At 37.5% G+C, this 15014-nt stretch overlaps 1 protein-coding gene across 1 annotated transcript in view; it reads left to right on the forward strand.

Annotated features, from left to right (window-relative positions):
• The first annotated feature begins 12060 nt into the window (after window positions 1–12060).
• LOC128491389 (collagen alpha-1(VII) chain-like) overlaps window positions 12061–15014 on the forward strand; it is a 118786-nt gene continuing 115832 nt past the window's right edge. The window contains exon 1 of the mRNA XM_053463713.1: window positions 12061–12233. The gene's annotated coding sequence lies outside the window, so the exon portion shown is untranslated. The remainder of the gene's footprint in view (window positions 12234–15014) is intronic.

Consider the following 15014-nt stretch of genomic DNA (forward strand, 5'->3'; position numbering starts at 1 on the left):
TATTCAAAGTCAAATCTTTGTCAATTTAAAGACCTGGAGTGCTGACCATCTTTTGAAAGTGTTTTGTATGGAAACTGCTGGTTACTAGCACCGGGCTTGGAATATTTGGAATGGTGTGCAATGGACTCTGTGAGTAAATATATATATATATATATATATATATATATATATATATATATATATATAAATATATATACACATACACACACTCACTGGTACACCTTGCTAGTACCGGGTTGGACCCCTTTTGCCTTCAGAACTTCCTTAATTCTTAATGGCATACTTTCTACAAGGTGCTGGAAACCTTCCTCAGAGATTTTGGTCCATATGGACATGATGGCATCACACAGTTGTTGCAGATTTGTTAGCTGCACATCCATGATGTGAATCTCCCATTCCACCACATCCCAAAGGTGCTCTATTGGATTGAGATCTGGTGACTGTGTTCAAGAAACCAGTTTGAGATGATGTGAAATTTGTGACATGGTGCATTATCCTGCTGGAAGTAGCCATCAGAAGATGGATACACTGTGGTCATAAAGGGATGGACATGGTCAGCAACAATACTCAGGTAGGCTGTGGTATTTAAACGATGCTCAATTGGTACTAAGGGTCCCAAAGTGTGTCAAGAAAATGTCCCCCACACCATTTCATCACCCCCACCAGCCTGAACCTTTGATACAAGGCAGGATTGATCCATGCTTTCATGTTGTTTTACACTAAAGTCTGACCCTGCCATCTGAATGTCGTAGCTGGAATCGAGACTCATCAGACCAAGCAACGTTCTTCCAGGCTTCCATCGTCTAATTTTGATGAGCCTGTGTGAATTGTAGCCTCGGTTTCCTGTTCTTAGCTGACAGGAGTGGCACTTCTGCTGCTGTAGCCCATCTGCTTCAAGGTTCGATCTGTTTAGAGAGGGTATTCTGCATACCTTGGTTGTAACGAGCAGTTATTTGAGTTACTGTTGCCTTTCTGTCATCTCGAACTCGTCTGCCCCCCTCCTCTGACCTCTGACAAGGCATTGCCATCCACACAACTGCCACTCACTGGATATTTTTTTGGACCATTCTCTGTAAACCCTAGCAAGTTGTCTTGACAAAGTATACATGCCTAAATGCATTGAGTTGCTGCCATGTGATTGGCTGATTAGCATTTTGTGTTGAAACTGAATAGGTGTACTTAAAAAGTGGCCAGTGAGTGTATATCCACTAATCAGTGCATTAGGTATTACCGTATCTTACCATATTACCGTATTGTTTACAAGTGAAAGTGTGCAAAGTCAAAGGTCACTTAATCTCTAAAGTGGGAGTCAAGCACAGCTCCAGACTTGAGATCTCCTCTCCAAAAGTCTTAATGAGAATGTGATCATCTCACTCCAAATAAAGTTAACATGCAGGTTTCCCTGAGGCTACCCCATATTGTCACATTACAGTCTCGAATTGTAGGGGTGGTATAGTATTTCTGTTTGTTTCTAAGGCCCCCTTTTCACAGGAGAAGAGAACATGAAAACACCATTTTTGCAGGTGTGCTAGTCATAAAACTGCCATGCGAGGTGAAAGATCATGGGCAGTCCACAGCTAAGCCATCCTTATCCTGCCTGCAGGCTACGCAGTTATGTCAAGAATCTTTCTTTAGAAGAAAGGAGTATCATAACATGGATGTTAGCAGGGTGTTCACAAAGGGCAGGGATGTAACGTACCATACCATGCCAACATTATTTATCTTCGTCTTTCATCTATACACTGGTGGGAATCACTGCTGCATAATACGAAGGTGTGATAGAAATCCATACATAATAATAGATAATACATAACACACATATCCACATATTTTCTTTTTTTCTTGATGCAGCATTTCCGTATAACCTACAGAATGTAAATGGGTACAGACGGTGCTCTTACACCTACCCTGCTGAATCTAACAGTGTTATTATTATTATTATTATTAATTGTTTTATATAGCGCCATCATATTCCGCAGGGCTGTACAAACGGTAAACAGGACATGACAAGTAGTATATAACATAATAATTTGACTTACAGAAACAACAGGTGATGAGGGACCCGCTCCAACTACCTTACAATCTAGAGTATTAAACAAAATTTAAAAAATACCATTCCTAGCACTGTTTAATGCCCAAACCCTTTTCAGGAAGAATTCTTGAACCATGTAAAGTTTTGCCTTTTTCATGGTTTCTGAGGGAGCTACTTGTCTTAGAACACAAAGCTAGGTAGTAGGTACTAACAGGTTAAATTTGGTTAAGTTAAAATTGAAGTACTCAAACTTCTCAAAAGGAGCTTCAAAGGATCCTGTGAAATACACTGGAATTTAAGATGATTAACCATTTGAACACCAAAGAAACCTGACTAAACATGGACATTACTTTTCATTTCATATTAACAAAACCTTTATTTACTGTAAATGGCTGTTATAACTGGACACTTGTGGTCTTTTTTTCCCCAATATTTGTGATTCTGTTTTTTTAACCCCTTAACGTCCATTGACGGCATGTCATTTCATTAAAAAAGCTGAGAAAGTGATCTACGATCATTTTCTTTGCTTAAACTGTGTTGATGTAATGCCTCGATGTTGAGGCATTCAGCAACACAGAGATCGGCATCAGGGGCCATGTCTGGCCCCTCCCTGGGGCGTCAACATCCGCCATACATTGCATGGTGGCGGACATCCGTTTTAAAAGAGTTAAACTTCGATAACGAGGCATCAGAGGAGTATCTACTGAAAACAGCGCCTATGGCAAGCACTGAAATTGCACCCCTGTCCAAATATCTAAAACCCATTTATTAGACCCTGCTGCCGATGGCAGGTATAGATCAACACATTAACACACAAACCCAGCTTTGCATGTATAGATATCAAATAAACAGAATCAGACATACAAATCCTGTATTTGCAGGTATACAATAATAATATATGGAACATAGCGTTGCAGGTATAGATCAAATAAATACATGGAAACAGCATTGCAGGTATTAATCAACTGAATATGACATAATAATGTGTGGAAACATAGCATAGCAGATATTGATCTACAAAATAACACAAAAACCCAGCTTTGCAGTTATAGATCAATTGGAATTCACATAAAAACACGGCATTAAAGGTATATTTAAAACCCCCTAAATTACAGGCATAGATCACAGGTTGCACACCCCAAAGCCACAATTCTATTCATTTACGTACAAAAATGGCAATTGGGGAGGTATGAAACTGTTCCAGAACATAATTTGAAATAAAGCAGACTACATTATTGCAATACCCATATGGAATTTATCTAGCCATTTGGTAATATCTTAGTGTTCCGGGATAATGCTTTAAAGTCTCCATAGCTTTGCACAAATAATGTTTCTACTCAATTAGTTCCATAGAAAGAGAGTTCAATCTGGGCAAAATATATTTTGTGTGTGAATGTATGTATATAAAGAAGTTTGAGCCCATCCATACAGTGTGTGCATTACCTCACTGAACTTGGAGCTCCCACTAATTTTGAGGTAGGTAGCCTATAGCAATGTGGCTTGCCAAGTTACCATCATGGACAGTAACAGACAGTAACAGACAGTAACAGACAGTAACATGTACTATTGACATGTACGATTACGGCACATGAAGTTCTAGTGGTAAAAGCATAATCAATAACTGTTTAAAATTAAAAACCTTCCATAGGCATCCTATTTATTTGCGGTACAGTCTAGTGTAATATGTATGTTTGATCTTAAGCTGCACACTAGTAGAGCTTCGAGGCATATAGCAAACCTAGGTCATGGGACCTGGTGGAAAGTGTTCAATGCAGTTTTTTTTAAGTCTATATATCTTGCAGTCTTCTTAATACCTAGTGTGTGTTGCCAGCACAAGGTATGTCACAAAAAATAGTCCTATAGGACCGATGACGTAGAAGGCGCATCATGGATTAAAATCAGTGCTTTAGCACCCATTGGCCTCGTAACAGAAAGCTGTTTTATAGAAGCTGTTTGGGGTATCTTGCTCTGATTATACATGATCAACAAAATTACCCTATAGCTACCAGAGAGTCTACAAAAGTCTGTGACCAAGCAGCCGTTTTCTCTTCTTTTCAGAGGAAGCCTGCATGTTTGACTGTAAACCCCACGGCTTTCCTCTTTAACTGAAGAATTGCTTGTAAAGTATAACATGCAAGAATTACGCTGAGAGAAGTAAGATAGTCGCTGGTCTCAGGAGCCAATCAGCAGCCCCCCTACTCTACAGAAAAGTATTTTGTGCAATCATTTTTAGTGATGAGAGGGAGGGACACTAATATGCCACCATGTATGAGATACATGGTTGGCTCAGTGGTTCTACTTTGCCCACATATATAGCTGGGACTGATGGGGTTAAAGAGAAAACCTTTATGTATTGGACCTTAGTAGTCAGGGGATCTTAGCAAATAGGTTGGCAACCCAATGCTAATGAACACACCAAACGTAACTGGCCTTCCACCTTTTCTTTAATAATACCAATTGCACATATCCACTTTCATTTTTAGTCCAAATACAAGTTTTGCATATTCTACATACATATGTTATGGATATTAGCATGCATGGAGTGATATATGCCGAACCCTTAGCATGTGTTCAGCATATCACACTTTATCACCAAAGTCAGCATGCAATCACTTTGTCTCAAGGTGCAGCTGTTTTCACATATGGCCACAAAAAATCTGGTAAATGTTTTTTGACTTACTTGATTCACACCAGTTTTGGAGTTAGGAGACATCTTAAAGTAATTTCCATTATATAATATATTTTATATATAATATTTTAAAGCTTGTCTTTTAAATATTATGTTAGTCCAATAATAAAAAAGGTATCACTGCATACTCTGCAATACTGTAATAATTTTTTGACATCATAATTAACATTATTTATATTATATATATATATATTACACAAATACAAATAAAGTATAAAACAGTAAGTAGCATGTGTCTTCTACTTCTACTACGAACATTATCCATTCACATGAATATCATTTTTCTAAATAATAAAATGTTGGCTACGTTAAATCCTAATGTTTTCAAAGCATGTTACTTTTGTTTTTAGTCTGATATAATAACACCTGGGAAAAAGTGATAAAGAAATGTATTGTTAAACTATGATCAAATACATTTCTTGTATTGTAATTAAAATAAAATTTGGGGGAAATCTCATATCTCAAGTGGCATATTTTAATAAAATGCAGAATCAATTGGATTTGTTGAAAGTAATTGCTCTTAAAGTGAATTTAAGGTGGTCAAATGGAAATATATATATTGATTTGAGTTCTCTTATATAGAATGTGTACCTATAATGCTTCCTACTTAGCACAGTATTTTGGGGCAAATATTTGTGTTTTGTGTGTGTTGATTTTTCCATAAAATTCGTCATCAGGGACATTCTATAGTGAACTACAGTGGGAAATAGACATCTGTTGCCTGACTCTTCACCTTCTTCACTACAAGGCAAGGAAATCTATTGCCCGGGTCACCAGACGAATGTAATGAGATTACCTCTCTGACTCTTAGGCTAAAATAACTTTTACTACAGACACGTTTTTCTCTTAACAATACAAAAAATAAAAAATGCTTTTTAAGCTATCACTGATTGTGTTGCATGTTAGCACAAAGATCTGCAATATATCTCATCTGTAACTCACATTAGACTCATTTTGTTTTTGACCACAATATTTGAGCTAAACACCCGCATACATCTAATTAACCTGTTACTGTTCATAGTATTGAAATTAAGTACAAAATAGTACCAGCGTGTGCTATATGAGAGCACGAGAGCTCTCATGCAAGTTTGCTTGAAGGTATGTAGCATTCACACTATTACCAAATACATCTGCTTCCCCTATATAATCTTTTAATCTCTGTATTAACAAAATTGTTCAAATATTTTAAATCGCAAGCAATCTTGGTCTGATTGGCAGTGTTTAAAAACTATCAAACTCCCCCATAGTATCATATACAGTGACACGCAGCTAAGTGTTACTGAGATTGCAAACACTAATTTTAAGGAATGCTTAAGAGTCCCAAACTTTCCCCAGCCTGACAGCTTTGAAACTATCCATTGGCAACTGCTATATATGTACAATGATTATTTAGGAGAGCTGTTAGAACATAGTACTTATATCTGGACACATTTCTGCCAAAGATAGGTGGATACTTCTGGTAACTTTATGTTAACCTTTTGATGTATTTATAATAATGAACACATTATCTCAAGTAAAAGAGCTGCAGAACACGAGACAGATGAAAGGAAACAGGGAGCTACTAGGTGATGATTGAATGAAGCTTCCTCAGACTTATTATTGTTATTCTATTTTATTTATATAGCGCCAACAATTTACTCAGCACTTAATACAATACATATATTCAAGGGGTATGACAAGCCGAGAATTGACAGACTAAGACAAACCGATACATTAGGTGGAGAAAGCCCTGCTAAACTTAATGAGTGACTGATACATTAGCTTCAGGCACTGACTTCTCTGGTAAAACCATGGACACGAACCATCAGTTGGATACACTATATGGACAAAAGTATTGGGACACCTGAACATTACACCAGCAGGGACTTTTATGACATCAGATTCTAAATACATAGAAATTAAAATGTAGTTACACCCCCAATCCCCCCTCCCCCTTTTTGCGGCTATAATAGCTTCTACCTTTCTGGGAAGGCTTTCCACAAGATGTTGGAGTGTTTCTGTGGGAATGTTTGCCCATTCATCCAGTAGAGTATTTGTGAGATCAGGCACTGATGTTGGACAAGAAGGCCTGGCTCGCAATCTGCGTTCCAGTTCATCCCAAAGGTGTCTTGATCATCATATTAGGCTATGATTCAATGGGGACTTAACAGCCTGTATATAGGTATAAAAGAGTGTAGCCCTCTTGCTTTTGTGAAACTATTACTCAAAAACAATAATAATTGTGAGTTCACTCCCCTCTTTTGCTTAAGCAAATCAGAGCATCAGTGTGTTCTTCCACTCAGTTCTTTCACTCTCACACTTTCACTTACCAGATTCCTTACTCTGAACATCAATTCATCAAAACTTTAAGCTTCTAAGCTTGCCCACTTATGTGCATTTCTGATGCAAAAAAGGATGATTACCTGTTTTGCCCCTGAGGGTAACTAGCGGTAAGACTGGCCTGAGCAACACATTAATGTAGTTTGACTCATAGCCTTTCAGCTTCAGCTATGTGAATTGCCCATTTAGTAGCCCAGAGCATGTCCACTTTACATTCCATGATAGGGGCTATTTCCTTACGCAGCTGGACAATACCATATCACAATGTACTTTGGCGTTTATTCTCCATTACATTTTATATTACATGTTAAATGTAGCCATATGGTAGGGTGTCACATGAAGGTCATAGATGTTCATTCAGTAAACTCTGTGAGACAAAGTGTATAATTTCCCCAACTTTAACATGCATTCTGAAGAACCAAGCCTGGTAAACTGGATTTCAGTAATGGCTGGCGAGAGAAACCTCAGCAATTTTAACTCAAACCACCAGCAACTCGTAGTTAGAGGTCATAGTCTAAAGGTTTAGATGTACTGTAAGGAAGCTGTTTACTGTGGTAGTTAAGTGGAACAGCTTCCCATCAGTAGTGAAGTCTAATACAGCAATGGAATTTTATCATGCATGGGATAGGCATAATGCTATCCTGAATCTAAGACAAGATCAAGCTTTTGCTAAATTAGTGGTGCTGGTCCATTTAGCCAAAACATTTATTGTACTCTCTACCACGTCAAGCAAATAAATCTTAGCAGATCATTGTCATCATTGCCATCACTTCATTTTATTCTGCCCTCTGAACATTTAATCACAAAAACCTTGAAAGGCATTTTCAGTTTCCATGGCAACAGTAATATATGTGCTTTTTGTGTCACATGACAATTGTTTCCATAAAAAAAAATAGGAAGGAGGCAAAATTGTTCATGATTAACTAATCATTTTGGGAGGGGTTTGGGCCTTCACCAGTACTGGACATGATGTGTTTAATAGTGTTAACTTCAGTTTTAAACACTAAACTCCACTCAAAAACTCAACACAAGCAAAAGGACGTACCAACACACAATAAAGGAGTTAAACTAAAACCGCTAGTGTTTTCAAGGATTGTCGTGTATCCTCATTCTCTGTCAATGAAACTTGACAGAGTAGGACCTGAATGTAGCATGTAACATGTACAGACAGGGGAGTTGTTCTGTCAAGTCCAGACAGTTATTACAGCCTGCGGACAATGGAAAAATAAGCACACATTTGAGTGATATATGGCTGCACCGCGCTTTGCCGGCAAGCCCTGGGCTGTGACTTGTAAAAGAAATCTCAGTTTTTATTTTTCTCTGAAAGCCTCAGGTGTTGTGTGTTGGCAATGGTACAAATCCATACACAAAGTGATAAATAAATGACTTCATATAGGATGTGTTTTAAGGAGGGACTCTGTCATTCATATACTTCCACGTAATACAACCCTATAATCTTGCATGTCACATCTCATAGGCTTTATTATTTGTGTTGTAGAATCTCATATGATGTGCCTCTTGTAACCTCTGTCTTTTATGGCATGTTTTTAGTACACCTTACGTTCCAGACCTGATTTGTGTTTTGACACTATGGGCAATTCGGGAGTACTGATTATGCTTCCCTTTCTTTTATATGGAATTGCAGAAATAATATGGAATATAATTCTTATTTATTGTTTTATATACCGCCATCAGATTCTGCATTGCTGTACAAGCTAACGAGACATAAAACTAAATTTGGTTAAGTTGAAATTGAAGTACTATCATCCAACCACATTTATCCAGATGGGAACGCTTGTTTAGGCAGAGCCAGACTAACCAAAAAGTTGAATAGGTTTTATTTCCTTATTCTTAAGACTTTCAGGTTAGTAGCATACTCCAAAGCTGTGACCAGTACCCTGTGTCCAAAGCAGGTGTCCATGCTCTGCAATATGGAGGTCACAGTCAGCATGCATGGCCAATAAGGATGGATGTCAGTACCCCTTTTTGGGACAAAGGTCCTAGGAAGTAACCTATAGTTTTAATAACTGAATTTACCTATGGCTATGATAGAGCTAATTATGAGAATATTTGTATTTTTTATATTGCTTCAGTGTGTCATAACGTCCCAAAGTAATGGTTCTTATCTGCCAGCACATTCTTTATTTCTATCTGAATAGTTGGTCCTACCACAGACTCTGCCCTTGACCAAGCTCCTTCTATTTGATGCCACACTCACGCTATCCTCTTACCATGTCACCAAACTAAGATCCTCCTGTTTTGGGCACTTAAAATGTTGGGAGTATGGTCTACAGTAACACAGGCCTCCAATTCCTGACCTGAAAAAATAGTATTTCACCATATTACTTTATATAGGTCGTGAATGGTAAGCACAGAAAGACAGACAATGTTTTCCTTTCATTGGTATTATTATATTAGTAGCTGTAGAATTAAAAAAATGCTGCTGAACACTAATTAGTATACACAATAAAATAATTATATAAACATATGTATATAATAGAGGCTATTACCAATTATGGCATTTAGTGGAAAATACAAAACCTACTGTGGCAACTAAAGAAAATAGAGACTGTGTATATATGATTTGGAGCCTTTGGAGAGCAGGCGGGACAGTGCGCAAACTCCAATTTTTATATTGAAAAGGCAATATAAAGTGAGGTCATATTCATACCTGGGAACTTTCTAAATGAGCTGACCCTGAGACTCTTGAAATATTAACCATTTTATAGCCCATTGTGAAGATTCTGGATTGACTTTGGGTTACCCAAATGGCTCCTATACTGCTGTCATGGAAACCTTCACTTGTCATTTCTTAATGTTACACTTAATTGAGTCACCTACACTCAAGCAGAGATATCAGCTATAACATACCGGTGGCAGCTGAGAATCTGCTCCTTCATTTTCCATAGTTTTCCATACTTATTTTGGGGGTTTTTTTTATGATAGAATTCTGAAGCTAGTAGGAAGTTTAAATAATAGGAATGAATTGTAGCTTGAAGACGGAGCACAGAATAATAGCTAGACAAGGTTAAACCATTAAGTATGGCCTCATGAATCACATATTGACGTGTCTGTAACTCACAGTTGTAAATATTAAGCTCATTGTGGTTTTGTTGCAGGTACTGAAGGCTGCGGCGTGGTTGCTGTCACACCCACCAAGTGGAACCTCAAAAGATGGGTCATGATTTGTTTACTTCCCTTCACCCATAGGATAGAGAAATATAAAGGTGCTGCATATAAGACTGCGGTGAATCTATTTTGCTGTGAAAACCTGTAAATAGATAAAATATGAACTGGTGATGTGAGCTACATGTGATACAGGACAATGAATGTGCACAGATTTGAAAGTATCAGTTCTATTTGTAGGAAGACATGTCAGTGCTACTTAAAAGCAGCGAAAGTAGAAATGATGATAGCAATAACAATATAAGTGTGTTTAACACGATCGCAGAGGTGTGTAAAAAAGTCAGTGACTTTATTTGGCGCCATCTAGTGGTAGTAATCTTAACTGTAATATAATGATCATCTTTTGTGTCAACAATTTGTGCAGTGCTTCTTACAATCTATACATTCAAAGGGTATGACAAAACTAGACTTGACAGACAAACCAATACTTTATAGAGCTTACAGGATTTGTTGCAATATCTAGAATTATCCATTATTTCAGAACCTTTGCAAAGTATCCCAGGGATAAACACCATGACACAATCTGCTTGGTTGGAACCATGACGTTTTCTCTGAGGTGTTTATTAAAATTACCTATGTCTTAACTTTATCTCTTAAACTTGGTCCCCACTGAAGTCAACATTAACTCTGATTTAGGAAAGATGGCAAAAGAACAGTAAATAATCAATAACCAACAGCCATATGCTAGCCTAGCATTTTGAGAACTGCTAACCACTTTCTTACATCCTCATTCACTCTCTCTCTGAATGTCTCCCTACAGAAGGTGAATGAGAGTGTAAGAAAGTGAGAGTATGAAAGAGCATGAGAAAGTGAACAATGGCAAGTGAAAATAAATTGCGTATCAGAATGCAAAATGCCACCCGGTTTCCGTCTGAACCAAAAGGGCAAGTAATTAGATTTCTTGTCCGAAAAATAATAGACTAAAAATTGCCAAGCACTTCCTAGTCACTGTCTCCTTGCTGCACAGCACTGCATTTCTCTTGCATCTTCTTGTTCTTCTGTCTTCTTTCTTTGTCTGCTGCTCCTTGTGTCTTCTTTCTCTGTCTACTTCTCCATGGACATGGCCTCCTGGTGAACTTCCGCAAAAGGACAGAGGGTGTGCACAGAATCTCCATCCTTTCACAGAAGTTTGCTGGGAGGCCAGAATACTGAAGACAGATTTGCTGAGAAGGAGAATCATTTCTGTACCTCTCTTTTCAGTGAGTCTATCTGCATTTTTTTTTGCCTCTCTGTACTTCCACAAAAGAGCGGAGACATGGGGACAGCCTCTCCCCTATTCTGTCCTTTTGGGGAACTTCACCAGGAGTGAATGAGATTGTGGTGGATGGTGGGTGAGAGTGAAAATACCAACAAAATTCAATAGAAAATTTGGAGCTCTTTGCCTTGTTTTTGTTTTTTTCGTTGTGATTCTCCTTTTCATATATTCATACGCATTGCTGAAATTGGCAAATTTGGTTAAAATAATGCATTTTACTTGAATCCGAACGCACAACTCTAATTATATATATATATATATATATATATATATATATATATACGGTATATACACACTGTTGCTTTCTGCTACGCTATGCCCCAGGTGAGTGATCTCCCAATGTATAAGCCGATCTGCTATCACTGATCTGTTTCTGACATTCCTGATTGCAGTTATTTTTGCCCAGAAGGGACATTTTTTTGTCTCACGCATTCCATGGAAGTGTGAGGTAGTGGTCCATGCACAGAAGGGGAAGATCCATCCCCAGGCCAGGCAGGGCTGTGTGAACCGAGGGAGGATTCAACTCCTCCTCTCCGTTCATAACCTTTCTACAGTCAATCCTTCACTTTCACTCCAGCCAAAGCCAACACTCCAGAAATCCTTAAAACTGCTGGATTTATTCTGAAGATGCAACCTGCAATTAGGAGGGGATTATAAACCATTTATCAAAAGTGTCACCTAATCTTACATGAAGAACCAAGCCATCAACCAATTTTTTTCCACCCAGTTAACTATGTTTCTGAGTTTTTCAGGTAAGATTAAAGAATTTGTATTTATATATTATATAGTTTGTAACATATGAGTTTATTTTTCACTCTAAAGAGCTAAAGCAATAAACATTTTAACTTATGCTGATACTACGTGGCTAAATGCTGATTTCTCATTGCAATGTGATATGACCTGCAGGTTTGAATTTTTTTTTTTGCACGCCCCAACACATGATTGATATCCCTAATCATCAAAACCAAAGATTATTAACAGTTCCAGCGCCACACAGATTAGCAACTTTTTTGCTTTATTGCCCATCCATGTGACTGCAGCAGGCTTACTTTTAAGAGGTCCAGGTGACACATCATTTGTATTTTGTATAATTGAGAAATACAGAATTCAGATCTTAATTGCTGTCACGGTGCTATGTTTTTCACGAATTGAACATTCATCCTCAATTATCTGATGAATTCGATTTTAAAAAAGAAAATCGCATCACATATCCGCTCACTGACTTGACTAAGCATTACGAAGAGCCCAAACCATGCATTAATAAATGCATTACGTAGGGCCATCCCAGTCCCCTTTTGATATACGTTTTTGAGGTGTTTAATTGATGTTTAGTTACTGGAATAATGCTGAAGAATGTTAAGATGGGATAACTTTTTGAGGTACTTTTGCCGTAAAATTTGTATTTGATTCACTGTCATTTAAGGATAACACACATGGCACACATCAGACCTTTTTAGAATTATGGGCAGATATACCTAGATAATGTACAGATGACCCCACTGTTAATTTCTTCAAGAACATAGCAGATCTGGCCCACAGATCCAGGTTCTGTAAGGACATATGGTTTCCTTCCACACATAAGCAGAGCTTAACATAAAAGCACATTTTAAGGCCTAGCAGATTTAAAGCCCTAGTTAAAGGACATTGTCTGTTCTGTCTCTTCCATTCCTCATGCAGAATAAGAATTGTGATCTGATTTTAAAACCAACACTCGATTGACTCCATTCTCTTTTTGGATTGGATGCTTTCAAATATATGATGGATTTATTGTGAACTATGTACATTCACATTATTCTGAGCTATTGGTATGTAATTCAAGTAGAAATCCAACCAACTGACCAATGAAAACATCAACCTGGTAAGTGGAGTGTTGGCTACATGTATGTGCATATTGATCTTTCATACCCTGGTTCTCTTTTATGGTGATATAATTAAACACAGGGTTAGATGAGTTCAAAAGGACTAATGGTAGGTTCAAAAGGGCTAATGATACACTGTATGCCCTTTTCTTACTGATCCTTCTTGGTGCTTTAATGTTTAGGGTTATTAAATCAAATTATGTGTTAGCTAAGTGAATAAGTTGGTAGTGTATAGGGCCAGACTGGTGATGATGAGGCGGCTGGCAATGAATGGCTGCACGTTACGTTTGGCAGATCGGGTGAGTGTGTGGCTCTGTCGGCCAGATGGTCAGTCCGGGCCTGGCAGCGTACATATACATGGTACATTTGATTTTTCATATAGAAGGAATATATTTGGCAACGTGATAAGATGGAGAATGTGAACACACTTGTTGCAAGAAGTAGCATTATATGGTTGGACAAAACAGGGTGGACTTTCATGAGTATAAGCCAAAGAGCAAGTTATTTGTTCAGTAGCCTTATTTTCATTTCAGTGGTCATCTGACTAAAGGGGATCGTGCGCTTGAGTTTCTCTAGCTCTTTTCATATGGAGAAATGTTGGCTTCGAATCTTCTGTTATTGATTATCCTTTTGCTCAATCAATATGAGAGATGTCACAGTCTGTCTTCAGGAGATTGAACATTTCTTTCTGAAATCATGTCAAAGGGCTGAAACTCCCTACATCAGAAGAAATTGTTTATTGTGTACATCATTTTATTTTAGGTGTCTTTTGTGTGTTGTATTTAACATTAAGGTCTTCATCTGAATTGATATTTTGATTGTGTTTTTACAAATTATATCTGTTGCACTTAATTAAATCATTTTTGTGGGCTATTTCATGGCAATTTCCATGAATGCCTCTGTCAAACCTTTGTTGTTTTATATATAGTGGGAAAATGACACTTTTACGCATGGGCTTTCTAGCGTGATAACTAGTTGAGACATAATATCAATGTTTAATATGGCATACATTATGTTATACTTATACATGAAGGAGAATCTGGGCATACTAACTGAAATATTGTTCATATAACGAAAGTTAATACATTGAAAGGCAGGTAAAATGTATTTGAACACAGGAGATAAGGCATGTTAGTATGGCACTAAATAACAGATGCATGGACGTGGCCAGATTGTATTGCGTTTATAGGTCTCTGTATGAGATATGGCGTTTTATTAGTGTACTCAGAAACATGAATGCTGTCTTAAAGAGCCCAATTTTTTTTGAACCTCAGAGCTATAATTTAAAGTTATTAAAGGCTTAGTTCCGGGCATATGTGTTTTAATTGAAACAATGTGTAGGGTGTGATAAAAACTGTTTTTAGTTTTGTTTTATGACATACAGGTGGTGCTTTGGTAATCATTTTTAAGGCCACATTCTGTCTTAATTTCTGCCTAGAAGTCATATAATGTAGTTATGTAATACTTTAAAGACATGCACAGCAGGCATTAGTTTATATTGTATGTAAGTGTGTGTGTGTACATACATACATACATACATACATATGTGTCCATTGTTATATTAAGTGGGACCGTCAACATTAATGAGAGTTTTTCTACTCCTTTCATTTCTCCTCTCTATTCTCTTACTTATTAGACTTGGAACGCCACCTTCCTATAAAGTAAGTAAGTGAT

Source organism: Spea bombifrons, chromosome 4, assembly GCF_027358695.1.
Source record: "Spea bombifrons isolate aSpeBom1 chromosome 4, aSpeBom1.2.pri, whole genome shotgun sequence".
In the NCBI taxonomy this organism is placed as follows: Eukaryota; Metazoa; Chordata; class Amphibia; order Anura; family Pelobatidae; genus Spea; species Spea bombifrons.